Source organism: Chlorocebus sabaeus, chromosome 6 (genome assembly GCF_047675955.1).
Source record: "Chlorocebus sabaeus isolate Y175 chromosome 6, mChlSab1.0.hap1, whole genome shotgun sequence".
In the NCBI taxonomy this organism is placed as follows: domain Eukaryota; kingdom Metazoa; phylum Chordata; class Mammalia; order Primates; family Cercopithecidae; genus Chlorocebus; species Chlorocebus sabaeus.
The window spans coordinates 21,341,633-21,358,096 of NC_132909.1; the positions used below are offsets into that span (position 1 = coordinate 21,341,633).

General features: G+C 40.9%; 1 protein-coding gene across 6 annotated transcripts in view; it reads left to right on the forward strand.

The window, feature by feature from the left end:
- Positions 1-16,464, forward strand: part of ZNF573 (zinc finger protein 573) — a 63,297-nt gene that overhangs the window by 27,791 nt on the left and 19,042 nt on the right. The gene's annotated exons all lie outside the window — the stretch shown is intronic.

Consider the following 16,464-nt stretch of genomic DNA (forward strand, 5'->3'; position numbering starts at 1 on the left):
ACTCAAGGAACATCTGTCATACTTGCTCACCAAATCTATTTATTTATTTATTTATTTATTTTTTTTTTTTTTTTGAGACGGAGTCTCTCGCTGTCGCCCAGGCTGGAGTGCAGTGGCCGGATCTCGGCTCACTGCAAGCTCCGCCTCCCGGGTTTGCGCCATTCTCCTGCCTCAGCCTCCCGAGTAGCTGGGACTACAGGCGCCCGCCACCTCACCCGGCTAGTTTTTTGTATTTTTTAGTAGAGACGGGGTTTCACTGTGTTAGCCAGGATGGTCTCGATCTCCTGACCTCATGATCCGCCCATCTCGGCCTCCCAAAGTGCTGGGATTACAGGCTTGAGCCACCGCGCCCGGCCACCAAATCTATTTATTATCCTTTAATTCAGAGCATCTTCCTTCATGAAATTGACATCTTTGCAAAGTCCAGTCCACTTGATTTCTTTTTAGAATGTCCTACAATCTGCAATGTTTTGTCACTTCCTTATGATTAAATTCAAGCCAAACATATTTTGAAAAATTGCCCCCAGGTGATGTTCTATTCCTCCCATTGTATCACATGAGGAGACTATGATAGTTTGTTCCACTGGCAATGCTAATATAATTTGGTGGAATAAGAATTTGTGCCTTAGGCAATGCTAATATGATATAACTTGTTTGAGATGCTTTCCATAATTGTATCTGTCCGGGCCAAGGAAAAACTTCTTTTTCACCCTCTGAGGTTTCACTGAAAATCAGTGACAAAAGGCAGGTGGAGGAGAAAAGGCATACGAATTGATCTAATCATACTTTTTCATGACACAGGAGCCTTTAGAAAGAAGATCCAAAGATTCAGGGGAAATTACCTATTTTTATGCTTAGATTTAACAAAGTATGGACTGCTATGTAGAAACAGGATTGGACAAAAAGGATGTGATCTAATGCTAATAGTCTGAGTAGGGAAACCCAGCAATGCCTGTTTGTCTAGATTCTTCTTGGCCTCTCAGAACACATATTCCTTCCTTCTAGAATGGGCGACCCTCTCTGGAATGGGGGTCTTGTGACCAACAGTCAAACAAAGTAAGCCACGTAATTTTTTATGGCCAGTTTTTACCCAAAAAGGTGGGGGAAAGTTAGAGTAATATTTTTAGGTTTTATGAATAGCTTTGGGGACACGGGGTTCTGGTTTCCATGACTTGCCTTGGAGAAGAGGCTATGGTTAGCCTCGGGAGAGAATGGGACTGAGAGACAGGAGGGCAAGAGAAGGTCCGAGAAAAAACTTTTGCTTCTGAGGATGCTTTTGCAGACTTCATTTTGTGGTATTATTTTGTGAGTCCCAGGAAAACAATATAGATATCCTCTTTCTCCTCCAACTTTTACAGTCCCCCATCCCTGCCCCAGATTTTAGCTTCCAACAGTAGATTTTGCTTATACCAGTTCTTTTTTTTTTTTCGAGACAGAGTCTCACTTTGTCACCCAGGCTAGAGTGCAGGTACAGTGGAGCTATCTTGGCTCACTGCCACCTCCGCCTCTCAGGCTCAGCCTGGGATTACAGGCGCTGTAGCTAGGATTACAGGTGCATGCCACCATGTCCAGCTAATTTTTGTATTTGTAGTAGAGATGGGTTTTTACCATGTTGGCCAGGCTGGTCTTGAGCCCCTGACCTCAGGTCATCCACCCGCCTCAGCCTCCCAAAGTGCTGGGATTACAGGTGTGAGCCACCACGCCCGGCCTTTTTTTTTTTTTTTTTTTTTGAGATAGAGTCTCACTCTGTTGCCCATGTTGGAGTGCAGTGGCATGATCTCTGCTCACTGCAACCTCCGCCTCCCAGGTTCAAGTGATTCTCCTGCCTCAGCCTCCTGAGTAGCTGGAATTGTAGGCATGCACCACCAGGCCTGGCTAATTTTTGTATTTTTAGTAGAGACGGGGTTTCACCATGTTGGTCAGGCTGGTCTCGAACTCCTGACCTCGTGATCTGCCCGCCTCAACCTCCAAAAGTGCTGGGATTACAGGCGTGAGCCACCGTGCCTGGCCCATTAGCTGGAATTCTTCTGTAAGAAGGAATACTCCCTTATTCCTCTATTTATTCAATTATTTATATCAATATGGACTCATAGATATTTATTCCATGAGTTATAATCCAGTACTATCCTTAGTTATTTTCCTGCCTCTTTGGCCACTTGGAGCTCTTTCAAGTTGGCTCCTGTGCCTTTTCAACCTACCCCCATCCTTTGGTGAGGATTTCTTATCTTCTGGCACTACAAGTTGTTAATCTAGGATTATCTTATGTTTTATCTGCCATAGCCCTGGAATCAGCCACTTCTGTGTGGAGCACCAGTTCCTTTTATTGGGAACGCCATTTAGAAATCCAGATCTAGGCTTAGGTATGCTAATTGCTCCTGGACCCTCTTATTGCTAGGCCCTCTTAACTCAGAGAAACTGGCAGCTGTGTATGTATGTGTGGCAATGTGGCCAATCACTCTGGAGTATCTTCCTGTTCTTTCAAAGCTGCAACATCAGAACAAGCTTTATACAAATTTGAAAACTCCAAATCACATGTGTGAACAATGTCAGTCTTCATAGTTTGCATTTCTTATCAATGAAGCTGAGAAAAATAATTTTCTCCATTTCATGCTGTCCAAATTTTACATATACTAAAGGAATTGCCACACTGGCAATAATGTCTAATCATTTATCCAGTTGTAGTGAAAATGAACAAAGACCAGTGAAGGTTGATATGCCATTATTAAATTAGGATAAAGAAACCACAATAGGCCGGGCGCGGTGGCTCAAGCCTGTAATCCCAGCACTTTGGGAGGCCGAGACGTGTGGATCACGAGGTCAGGAGATCGAGACCATCCTGGCTAACCCGGTGAAACCCCGTCTCTACTAAAAAAATACAAAAAACTAGCCGGGCGAGATGGCAGGCGCCTGTAGTCCCAGCTACTCGGGAGGCTGAGGCAGGAGAATGGCCTAAACCCGGGAGGCGGAGCTTGCAGTGAGCTGAGATCCGGCCACTGCACTCCAGCCTGGGCCACAGAGCGAGACTCCGTCTCAAAAAAAAAAAAAAAAAAAAAAAAAGAAACCACAATATAAGTTTTATTCTCTAACTTAAACTATAATTTTTTAAAAGAAATGTGAAAAATGATAGTTTTTTTAAAACCCTTAAAACTAAATTATGTTTATAGTTTATTAAATTTTTGTAAACTTTTGAGTTACAGTTAAACTTCAGGTCAATTAAAATAGAGTTCTTTTACTTGATGTAAAAGAAATTGTTCTCTGATATTGCTATAAATTTCTAATGTGCTATGTTCTTGTCAGAGATTAAGAACTTGTATAACATATAATTCTATAATGTGTAGTTGTATACTTCTATATTATGTGATTCATTATTTTGTTTGTTTGTTTATTAGAGATGGGGGTCTCACTAGGTTGCTGAGCTGGTCTCTAACTCCTGGGCTCGAGCAGTCCTCCTGCCTTGGCTTCCCAAAGTACTGAAAATACAGGTGTGAGCCACCTTGCTCAGCCTATAATTAGTTATTATTGATACATTAGAAAGCAACTGATTTTTGTCTGAAAATATCAGCCTTCCTGATATATCTTCATTATTCTGGTACTTTGTATTATTCTGAGTTGGACTTACTTTTTATATTTTTATGTTGTTTCAAAATATTTATTTTTCTACATTTAACAACATTTTTCATAAGTTATTTCCTAGGGTGTCGATATACTGTTGACTTCCAAGAATTACCAGACATTTCTGTTCATCTAGCAAAGCTAAACTTATTAGATTTATTGCAAAAAAGGGAGAACAACCTCTTGAAAGAGTAGCAGTAGTATCTTAAAATAAGAAACCAGGAAAGTTACTTATCAGGTTTTAGAACTAGACTGGGTAACTTTTTTTCCTTTTTTTTTTTTTTTTGAGACGGAGTCTTGCTCTGTCGCACAGGCTGGAGTGCAGTGGCCGGATCTCAGCTCACTGCAACCTCAGCCTCCCAGGTTCAAGCAATTCTCCTGCCACAGCCTCCTGAGTAGCTGGGATTACAGACACCCACCACCACGCCTAGCTAATTTTTGTATTTTTAGTACAGACGGGGTTTCACCACGCTGGCCAGGCTGGTCTGGAACACCTTACCTCAGGTGATCCACCCGCCCCTGCCCCTGCCTCCCAAAGTGCTTGGATTATAGACATGAGCCACCGCGCCTAGCCTTTTTTTTTAAAAAAACATGCTCCACCGAAAAGTAGCGACTGGGATATATATATATATATAAAAATAACCCGGCCTGCAACTGGGTAATTTTTAAGGCAGGTTTTGCAAAACAGAGCGAACTAGTTGGGATGGGGCTGAGTTTGTGACATCATAATTTTAGTGTGGGCCGGGCGCGGTGGCTGGCTCACACCTGTAATCCCAGAACTTTGGGAGGCTGAGGCGGGCAGCTCACGAGGTCAGGAGATCAAGACCACCCTGGCTAACATGGTGAAACCCTGTCTCTACTAAAAATACAAAAAATTTGCTGGGCGTGGTGGCCGGCGCCTATAGTCCCAGCTACTCAGGAGGCTGAGGCAGCAGAATGGCGTGAACCTGGGAGGTGGAGCTTGCAGTGAGCCGAGATGGCGCCACTGCACTCCAACCTAGGTGACAGAGCTAGACTTCATCTCAAAAATAAATAAATAAATAAATAAAATAGATTTATTCCATTGATTTGAGACTGTCATTCTTTACCTCTAATTAGTTACTTTTTATTTTTAGAAATCTTTTCGTTGTTGTTTGAAGATTGATTTGATAGTAGGTGTTATGTTGTGTGGCTGTTCCTAACTTTTTAATTCATTGTTATTTCATTGTTTAATATTATGGAATGCCATTTGGTCTATTTTGTAATTTGTGCCCTTAATTCCAAATTTTTTGATACCAAGATTAAGATACCTTTTTTTAACCTTTGCCTTCTACTCAGGAGGCTGAGATGGGAGGATGACTTGAGCCCTGAAGGTTGAGGCTGCAGTGAGCTATGATCATGCCACTGTACTCCAACCTAGGGAACAGAGCAAAATCCCCATCTCAGAAAAAAAGAGAAAAGAAACCTCATACACCTTGCCAGTCATTCCCTGTCCTCCCACTCTCAGCCTCTGGCAACCATTAATCTCCTCTGATATCTATAGATTTGCCTATTCTGCATATAAAAAAGGAATCAAGCAACATGTGGCCTTTTGTGAATGACTTTCTTTCACTTAGCATGTTTTTGAGTTTCATCAATATAATAGGAGGTGTCAATACTCATTCTTTTTTTATGGCTGAATAATATTCTATTCCATTCTATTATTTCTTTTGTTGCTGTGCTTTTGATATTATTATCTAGGAAACTTTTGTAATCCAAGGTCATGAGGATTTACTTCTATGTTATCTTCTAAGTTAGTAGTTTCAGCTCTTACCTTTAGGTCTTTGATCCACATTGAGTTAATTTTCATATGTGATATAAAGGGTAGATGCCCAGCTTTATTCTTTTGCATGGGAATATCCAGTTGTGCTAGCACTATTGCTAAAGAGACTCCTTTGAATTTTGTTGACACCCTTTTTGATAATGAATTAATCATAAATTTGAGATATATGTACCTGTGTGTGTGTGTATATATATGCATATATACACACACTGTCTTTCTGTCAGTACTATATACTGCTTGATTTACTGTAGCATTATAAAAAGTTTTGAAGTCGGCGGCCGGGCTCGGTGGCTCAAGCCTGTAATCCCAGCACTTTGGGAGGCCGAGACGGGCGGATCACGAGGTCAAGAGATCGAGACCATCCTGGATAATACGGTGAAACCCCGTCTCTACTAAAAAATACAAAAAAAACCTAGCCGGGCAAGGTGGCGGGCGCCTGTAGTCCCAGCTACTTGGGAGGCTGAGGCTGGAGAATGGCGTAAGCCCGGGAGGCGGAGCTTGCAGTGAGCTGAGATCCGGCCACCGCACTCCAGCCTGGGCTACAGAGCGAGACTCCGTCTCAAAAAAAAAAAAAAAAAAAGTTTTGAAGTCACAAAGTATGAGTTCTGATACTTGATTCTTGTCTTTCAAGATTGTTTTGGCTATTCTGAGTCTTCTGTAGTCTCATATGAATTCAGCTTGTCATTTTCCACAAGAAAAAGGCAGTTGACTTTTTTTTTTTTTTTTTTTTTTTGGAGACTGAGTCTTGCTCTGTCACCGGGGGTTGGAGTACAGTAGTGTGATCTCGGCTTACTGCTGTAATTCTCCTGTCTCAGAGTCCCAAAGTGCTGGGATTACAGGCATTAGCCACTGCGCCTGGCTAAGGTCTGTTTTTTAAAAATTTATATAAATACTCTTTCACATGGAGGTGGTTTCCTTTTTTATACAATTGCTAAAACTCTTCTTAGGAATCATTCTTTCTGCATTTATTGACATAATTCATATGATTTTTTTCCTCCGTTATCCTGTACTGTGTTGAATTCTATTACTCGACTAACCTTGCATGCTGTAATCCAATTTGGTCATCATGTGTTGATATTTTATCTCTTTTCAATTATATCTGAACTTTTAATGTTTTCTTTAGGTTTCATGAATGGGATTGGATTGTAATGTTTTTTTTTTTCATTGTCCTTCCTAACGCTGGATGGCTGGGCGCAGTGGCTCATGCCTGTAATCCCAGCACTTTGGGAGGCCGAGGCAGGCGGACCACTTGTGGTCAGAGTTTATGACCAGCCTGGCTAATGTGGAGAAACCCTGTCTCTACTAAAAGTACAAAAATTAGTGATGCATAGTGGCGCGCGCCTGCAACCTCAGCTACTCAGGAGGTTGAGGCAGGAGAACTGCTTGAACCCAGGAGGCAGAGGTTGCGGTGAGCCGAGATCGTACCGCTGCACCCCAGCCTGGGCAACAAAGGGAGACTCTATCTCAAAAAAATAAAAATAAATAAAAAATAATGTTGGATGTAAGTGTTTCATTAGCTTCATACATGTGTTGTGTTGAGGGAATGTACCCTTTTACCCCCTCTTAGAGTCTGAAGAAACACTCCAGAAAAAAACATCTGAACCTTCAGTTTCCATTGTGCTTTTTAAAAACTGATGCAAATTACGTAATGCTTATAGAATTGTCCAAGTGTTCTGTGTGTTGATTTTGCAGTGGCTGCTTTTTAGAGTTTTATGCATTTCAAGCAAGTTAGTAACATGTTTTTATCATAATGCTGTCCTATTGTGTTTGTGCAGTGTGGAGAGCTATAGCTGAGGTACCTGGTAGCACTCCTAGGTTGGATATTGTAGCATTTACTTTTTTCTTCATCAGTGTTGAAAGAATTGCATCAGTAACATTAGTTTGAAATAAAATATTTGCCATTGTGGCTCTTCTGTGGTATTTGTGAACTCTATTTTTTTTTTTTTAATTACTGGACTTTTGTCTTATTTTTGTTTATTTTGTTGCACTTTTTCCAGCTTCTTGTGATGAATATATAGGTCATCAATTTTCAAGTTTTCTTCTTTTCTCATATGTATTTATATCTGCTTTATAAATCATTTTTCTGCTTCTTTCACTCTATCAATTATAAATGGATACAAACATACTATTATTTGGTTCAAAATAATTTTATATGGGAATTTAGGTAATACCTCCTTAAATTCTGGGTTGCTTTTTCCTTCCTTTTCCCAGCTTTTTATTTTGAAAATCATCAAGCCAAGTGAGAATATTTTTAAAATATGTATTTGTGTATGTCTGTATGTGTATAATATATAATATATATACAGTTAATTACCCTTCACGTAAATTCATCTTTGGTTGTTAACATTTTGCCTTACTTTTTCTCTGTATATATGCACCTTTCTTCTTGGCTCACTTGATGGTAAGTAGCAGTTATCATTAAATTTCACCTCTTAACTATGTGCATCGTCTAAGAATAAAGACATTCTCCTTCAAAGTCACAATATTATTATAATAGTAATGTAGTCTTATCTACTATAGTCTATACTTACATTTGTTATACTGTTTCTAAAAATGTCATTTATAAAATGTTTCCAGGATCCATTGTGTATTCATACATTGCATGTAGGTCTTAGCTCTTTTTTTTCTTTTTTTTTCTTTTTTTTGAGACCGAGTCTCGCTCTGTTGCCCAGGCTGGAGTGCAGTGGTGTGATCTTGGCTCATTGCAACCTCTGCCTCCTGAGTTCAAGTGATTCTCCTGCCCCAGCCTCCGAGTTAGCTGGTGGCACCCACCACCACGCCTGGCTAATTTTTGTATTTTTAGTACAGACAGGGTTTCACCATATTGGCCAGGCTGCTCTCGAACTCCTGACCTTGTGATACGCCCGCCTTGGCCTCCCAAAGTGCTGGGATTAAGGCATGAGCCACCACGCCCAGCCAGATCTTAGGCTTTTTATCTTGGTGTTACCCTACTACATTTACCCCTTAGAGTTTGGTTTTTTTGAGGTGTCTACTCCAGTTTTCTTGTGGAATGTCAGTTTTATAGGTTTGATGGTTTCCCCTCATGACTAGAGTAAGGTTAAACATTTTTTGCCAAGAATATTAAAGAAGTAGTGTGTAATGATCATTTTTGTTTGTTCTTTTCTCCACCAACCAAGCAAAGACCACTGGTAATTATCTTTGTTTACAATAACTTTTTAATTGTAGAATAATTTTAGATTTACAAAATTAACAGATTTACAAAGATAATACAGAGATTTCCTGTATACACCTCTCCTACTTTCCACCACCGTTAACATCTTACATAAAGTACATTTGTCAAAACTAGGAAACTGACACGAGACTCTTTATTGGGATTTCATTCAGTTTTTCCATATAGCTCATATTTCAAGATGCATCCAGTTAGGGGTACCACATTGTATATGTTTGTCTTCCAGTCTCTTCTGTTCTGTGACAGTTTTTTCAGCTTTGCTTTTCATGACTTTGACTGTCTTGACAGACCATGCCAGTAGTGTATCTCCCAGTCCAAGTCTTATTTTTCTTGTAATTAGGCTGGAAGTAGTAGTTTTTAGAAAGACTGTAACAGAGGTGAAGTATGCTTTTCATCACATTACATTGGGGTACATGACATCACTGGTGATATTAACCTTTATCATTTGGCTAAAGTAGTGTCTGCCAGCTTTTTTCACTCCAAATGTACTATTTTTTCCTTTTCCATTCTCTATTCTTTAGAAACAACTTGTTAAGTCTAGCCCACCCTGGGAGCAGGTACACAGGAGTAGAAATTAAGCTTTACATTCCATAGAGTTTAATCTCTAATATCTAGAATTCTTCTATAAGAAATATTTGTTTCTTCTCATTTATACTTCTCATTTATAGACTCATGTATATTTGTTTTATACTTCAAGGTATAATCAAATATTACATTATTTCTTTTGCCACCCATACTGTTTCAGCTTCAGACATTGGTAGCTCTTTTAGGTTGGTTCCTGCGTTCATTTAATATCCTGATCCTTCTGTTTTTTGAGGACTTCTTTCCTGGTACTACCTTCAAGTTCATTTTGTTTTCTCCCTCCTGTGGTCCTGGAATCAGCTGTTTCTCCCGGGAGTGTGGCTCCTTTTAGTGGAGAATGGGATTTAAAAACAGAGGTCAGCTGGGCATGGTGGCTCATGCCTATAATCCCAGCACTTTGGGAGGCCAAGGTGGGCAGATCACGAGGTCAGGAGTTTAAGATGAGCATGGCCAACATGGTGAAACCCCGTCCCAACTAAAAATACAAAAATTAGCTGGGCATGGAGGCACGTGTCTGTAATGCCAGCTACTCAGGAGGCTGAGGCGGGAGAATTGCTTGAACTCAGAGACAGAGGTTGCAGTGAGCCGAGATCACACCACTGCACTCCAGCCTGGGTAACAGAGCAAGACTCCATTCTCCCCCCTCCCAAAAAAAACCAAAAAACAAACAAACAAACAAAAAACAAGGTCTGGGTAACGGATATATATGCACATTCACCCATGTATGCTTACATATATTAGTAATTGTCTTTCTGTCTATTTGTTTGTATGCATCTAAAGCTAAACATGAGTTCATACTAATGTCTCTGACTCTTATCCAGTACTACAAAATGCATTCTAGTCTTCCTGCTTTGTTTATCTGTAACTTTTTTACCCTGATAGCAAGAAAACTGGCTCTCCCCATCCACCATTTATTTATGTACCTGTTCAACTCCAGTGTACATGTAACACATTTGTGAATTAACCGGTACCCCCATGAGCAACAAGTGTACTCACTTGAGTAGTATTTGTGTATACTTCCTTTAGTGTGTGGCCTTATAATTTTCAGTCAACACATCATTTTCCAAAGTTTGTTATTTTATCATATCACAGTGCACTGTTTGTTCAGTATATTGATTACCTACAAGCAGTATATAATTACCAATTATATGTTGTCTAGTTACCTTTGCAGTATTGATTTCTAGCATAACATTTTTTTGTGGTCAGACTACATACTCTATGTGATCTTGATCCTTTGAAATACGTTGAAACTTGCTTTATAGCCCAGTATATGGTCAGTTTTTGGGAACAATCTGTGTGTGACTGGAAAGTAACTGAGCTCTGCAGTATTGAATTGTATCTATGAAGTTCTGGATCTTTATTGATTAAATGTTCCACTCAGACTTTGGATTGTCTTTGCTTAATCAGACTTTGGATAATTTGCTTTCCTTATTTCATACCATGTTAATAGAGAAGTACAGAATTATTTATAACCCTTATAAAAAAAAATTTAACACTTATTAAGAAATCCTCTATGTACATTGTAGTTCGTTAGAAAATAGAGATGGTTAAAACTGCTTTTGAAACATTAAAATCTTGCCAAGTGTGGTGGCTCACGCCTGTAATCCCAGCACTTTGGGAGGCTGAGGTGGGCAGATCGTTTGAGTTCAGGAGTTCAAGACAAGCCTGTCCAACATGGTGAAACCCTGTCTCTACTAAAAATACAAAAATTAGCCGGGCATAGTGGCAAGTATCTATAATCCCAGCTACTCCAGAGGCTGAGGCAGTAGAATTGCTTGAACTTGGCAGGCGGAGGTTGCAGAGCCGAGATTGCGCCACTGCACTCCAGCCTGGGCCACAGAGCCAGATTCCATCCCACCACCCCCGCCCCCCCCAAAAAAAAAATTAAAGTCTTGGCTGGATGCAGTGACTCATGCCTGTAATCTTAACACTTTGGGAAGCCGAGGCAGACGGAGGCGAATCACTTAGCGCCAGGAGTTCCGAGACCAGCTTGGCCAACATGGAGAAACCTTATCTCTACCAAAAATACAAACAAATTAGGCAGACATGGTGGTGGGCACCTGTGGCCCCAGCTACCTGGGAGGCTGAGACACAAGAATTGCTTGAACCCGAGAGGCAAAGGTTGCAGTGAGCCAAGATCACACCACTGCACTCCAGGCTGAGTGACAGAGTATTTTTTTTCCTGAAGGATTTCCTGGCTGGGTGCGGTGGCTCACGCCTGTAATACCAGTACTTTGGGAGGCCGAGGTGGGCGGATCACGAGATCAGGAGATCAAGACCATCCTGGCTAACAGGGTGAAACCCTGTCTCTAGTAAAAATACAAAAAATTAGCTGGGCGTGGTGGTCGGTGCCTGTAGTCCCAGCCACTCGGGAGACTGAGGCAGAATGGTGTCAACCCAGGAGGCGGAGCTTGCAGTGAGCCAAGATTGCACCACTGCGCTCCAGCCTGAGAGACAGAGCGAGACTCCAGCTCAAAAAAAAAAAAAAAAAAAAAAAAAGTGGTTGTTTTTGTTTGTTTGTTTGTTTGTTTGTTTGTTTTTAAGACAGAGTCTTGCTCTGTTTCCCGGCCTGAAGTGCAGTGGCATGAACACAGCTCACTGCAGCTTTGGCCGCCTGGGCTCTAGCAATTCTCCCACCTTGCCCTCCCGAATATCTGGGACCACAGGTGCATGCTACCATGCCCAGCCAAGTTTTTAAATTTTTTTTTGTAAAGAAGAGGTCTTTATTGTGTTGCCCAGGCTGGTCTTGAACTCCTGGGCTTGAGCAATCCTCCTGCCTCGGCTTCCCAAAGTGCTGGGATTACAGGCGTGAGCCACCACTCCAGTCCCTGACTCTGTTTTTGATGTTTAACTGCTGACGACTCCTCTTTTTTTCCCCTTCTGTTTACTTCTGGGCCAGCTGATAGAAAACCTAGGTGCTCCCTCCTTTACATTCAAACCATGTGAACCCCATCCCATGAGCAGGAACACTCAGCCCAGCACCACGCCGTAACCACCATGCAAACTCCAAGCCAGCCTTTTCCTAATCTGTCAAGTTGTTTTATGACCTGCTTGGGAGCTGCTCTGCTCTCTAGAAAGCCTCATGATGAGAGTTATAAACGTTTTCCTACCTTCTTGGTAATATCTGTGTGACATCATTAGTCTTTTTTTTTTTTCTTCTAAAACAAAAAAACGGGATACATGTGCAGAACATGCACGTTTATTTTATAGGTATACGTGTGCCATGGTGGTTTGCTGCCACCTTTTGACCTGTCCTCTAAGTTCCCTCCCCTCACCTCCCAGCCCCCAACAGGCCCTGGTATATGTTATTCCCCTCTCTGTGTCCGTGTGTTCTCATTGTTCAGCTCCCACTTATGAGTGAGAACATGCGGTATTTGATTTTCTGTTTCTGTGATAGTTTGCTGAGAATGATGGCCTCCAGCTTCATGCATGTCCCTGCAAAGGACATGATCTCATTTCTTTCTATGGCTGCATAGTATTCCATGGTGCATATGTACCACATTTTCTTTATCCAGTTTATCACGGATGGGCATTTGGGTTGGCTCCGAGTCTTTGCTATTGTAAATCCTGCTGCAGGAAACATACATGCACATGTGTCTTTATAGTAGAATAATTTATATTTCTTTGGGTATATACCCAGTAATGGGACTTCTGGGTCAAATGTATTTCTAGTTCTAGATCCTTGAGGAATCGCCATACTGCCTTCCACAGTGGTTGAACTAATTTACATTACCACCACCAACAGTGTAAAAGTGTTCCTATTTCTCCACAACCTCACCAGCATCTGTTGTTTTTCCTGACTTTTTAATAATCACCATTCTAACTGGTGTGAGATGGTATCTCATTGTGGTTTTGATTTGCATTTCTCTGATGATCTCTGATAATGATGTTGAGCTTTTCTTCATATGTTTGTTGGCCTTATAAATGTGTTTTTTTTTTTTTTTTTTTTTGAGATGGATTCTCACTCTGTCACCCAGGCTGGAGTGCAGTGGCTCAATCTCGGCTCACTGCAACCTCTGCCTCGGGGGTTCAAGTGATTCTCCTGCCTCAGCCTCCCGAGTAGCTGGGATTACAGGTGACTGCCACCATACCTGGCTAATTTTTTTTGTATTTTTAGTAGAGACAGGGTTTCACCATGTTGGCCAGCCTGGTCTTGAACTCCTGATCTTGTGACCCACTTGCCTTGGCCTCCCAAAGTGCTGGGATTACAGGCGTGAGCCACCACACCCAGACAAATGTCTTCTTTTGAGAAGTGTCTGTTCATATCCCTTGCCCACTTTTTGATGTATTGTTTGGTTCTTGTAAATTTGTTCCATATAATTTATGGATATTATACCTTTGTCAGATGGGTAGGTTTCTCCCATTCTGTAGGTTGTCTGTTCACTCTGATGATAGTTTCTTTTCCTGTGCAGAAACTCTTTAGTTTAATTAGATCCCATTTGTCAATTTTGGCTTTTGTTGCAATGGCTTTTGTCATTTTTGTCATCAAGTCTTTGCCCATGCCTATGTACTGAATGGTATTGCCTAGGTTTTCATACAGGATTTTTATGGTTTTGGGTTTTACAGTTAAGTCTTTAATCCATCTTGAGTTGATTGTTGTATAAGGTGTAAGGAAGGGGTCTAGTTTTAGTTTTCTGCATATGGCTACCCAGTTTTCCCAGCACCATTTACTGAATAGGATATCCTTTCTCCATTGCTTGTTTGTGGCAGGTTTGTCGAAGATCAGATGGTTGTAGATGTATGGTGTTATTTCTGAGGTCTCTGTTCTGCTCCATTGGTCTATATGTCTGTTTTGGTACCAGTACCATGCTGTTTTGGTTACTGTAGCCTTGTAGTGTAGTTTGAAGTCAGGTAGCGTGATGTCTTCAGCTTTGTTCTTTTTGCTTAGGATTGTCTTGGTTGTACGGTGTCTTCTTTGATTCCATATAAAATTTAAAATAGTTTTTTTCTAATTCTGTGAAGAATGTTAATGGTAATTTGATGGGAATAGCATTGAATCTATAATTTACTTTGGGTAGTATGGCCATTTTCACAATATTGATTCTTCCTATTCATGAGGATGGAATTTTTTTCCATTTGTTTGTGTCCTCTCTTATTTCCTTGAGCAGTGGTTTATAGTTCTCCTTGAAGAGGTCCTTCACATTCCTTGTTAGCTATATTCCTAGGTATTTTATTCTCTTCATAGCGATTGTGAATGGGAGTTCATTCATGATTTTGCTTTCTGCTTGTCTATTGTTGGTGTAAAGGAATGCTTGTGATTTTTTCACATTGATTTTGTTTGCTGAAGTTGCTTATCAGTTTATGGAGTTTTTGGCCTGAGATGATGGGGTTTTCTAAATATAAAATCATGTTATCTGCAAATAGAGACAACTTGACTTCCTCTCTTCCTATTTGTATACCTTTTTTTATTTCTCTTGCCTGATTGCCCTGGCCAGAACTTCCAGTACTATGTTGAATAGGAGTGGTGAGAGAGGGCATCCTTGTCTTGTACTGGTTTTCAAAGGGAATGCTTCCAGCTTTCACCCATTCAATATGATATCGGCTGTGGGTTTGTCATAAATAGCTCTTATTGTTTTGAGATATGTTCCATCAATACCTAGTTTATTGCCAGTTTTTAATTTTAACATGAAAGGATGTTGAATTTTATCAAAGGCCTTTTCTGTATCTATTGAGATAATCATGTGGTTTTTGTCTTTGGTTCGGTTTATGTGATGGATTACGTTTATTGATTTGTGTATGTTGAACCAGCCTCACATCCCAGGGATGAAGCTGACTTATCATGGTGGATAAGCAACACAGTGAGACCCTGTCTCTACACATCATTTTAAAATGAGCCAGGCATGGTGTTGTGCATCTGTAGTCCCAGTTACTTGAGAGGCTAAGGTGGGAAGATCACTTGAGCCGGAAGAGTACAAGGCTGCAGTGAACTATGATTGGGCTATTGTACTTCTGCCTGAGTGACAGAGCAAGACCCTGTCTTGATGATTGATTGATTGGTAGCTAGATGAATGGATGGATGGATGGATAGATGGATGGATGGATGGATAGATAGATAGATAGATAGATAGATAGATAGATAGATAAAGATAGAGAGACAGACAGAGTTAGCAGGTACTGCCTTTCCAAAGAAAGAACATTTACCCTGAAACATAAAGGATGAGAAGGATTCAGCCTGCGAAATGTCTAAGTTTAAGGACTTAGGCTTAGACATTTCTAAGTCTAATTAGTCTAAGGACTAATTTCTAAGTCCTAATTTCTAAGGACTCTTGAGCGGTTAAACAGTCTGTGGACAGCATTAAGTGTTGTGGGAAGTTGTATAGTTGGCCCTTTGTATCCATGGCTTCTGCACTCATGGATTCAACCATCTTCAGATCAAACATATATTTTTAAATTGTGAGAGTACTGACCACATACAGACTTTTTTCTTGTCATTATTTTCTCAGTAATACAGTAGAACAGCTATTCACATAGCATTTACATTGTATTAGCTATTGTAAGTAATCCAGAGATGAAAGTATACAGGAAGATGCGTATAGGTTATGTGCAAATACTATGCCATTTTATATCAGGGACTTGGGCATCTGTAGCTGGATTGGGTTTTAGTATCTGCAGTAGGTCCTGGAACTGATCCTCCACAGATACCAAGGGGCAATTGTACTATATTCTTGGTGTTGCAAAGAGGAACTATGATAGAGAATAGAAAGTAAAGAGTTAGTTGTTTTGACATGAGGCCTCCTAGGTAAGCAGCAGTCCTTGGAAAGGGATTTGTATTTTATTCTAAGAATAATGAAAAATCACTTGAGGAACTTAAAGGATGTATTCTTAAACACTGACCTGCATCTAAATCAGTGATAGGTTCAAAATAAAGATGTCAAGGTTTTTCTCCTCTCAGTTTTAATTCACTTGGTCTTTGACAGTGCCAAGATGGCAGATTTGAAACAAGCTTGTCAAAAATTCTGGCCCGGCCAGGCGTGGTGGCTCAAGCCTGTAATCCCAGCACTTTGGGAGGCCGAGACGGGCGGATCACGAGGTCAGGAGATCGAGACCATCCTGGCTAACACGGTGAAACCCCGTCTCTACTAAAAAAATACAAAAAACTAGCCAGGCGAGGTGGCGGGCGTCTGTGGTCCCAGCTACTCGGGAGGCTGAGGCAGGAGAATGGCGTGAACCCAGGAGGCGTAGCTTGCAGTGAGCCGAGATGGTGCCACTGCACTCCAGCCTGGGTGACAGAGCCAGACTCCGTCTCAAAAAAAAAAAAAAAAAAAAAATTCTGGCCCCA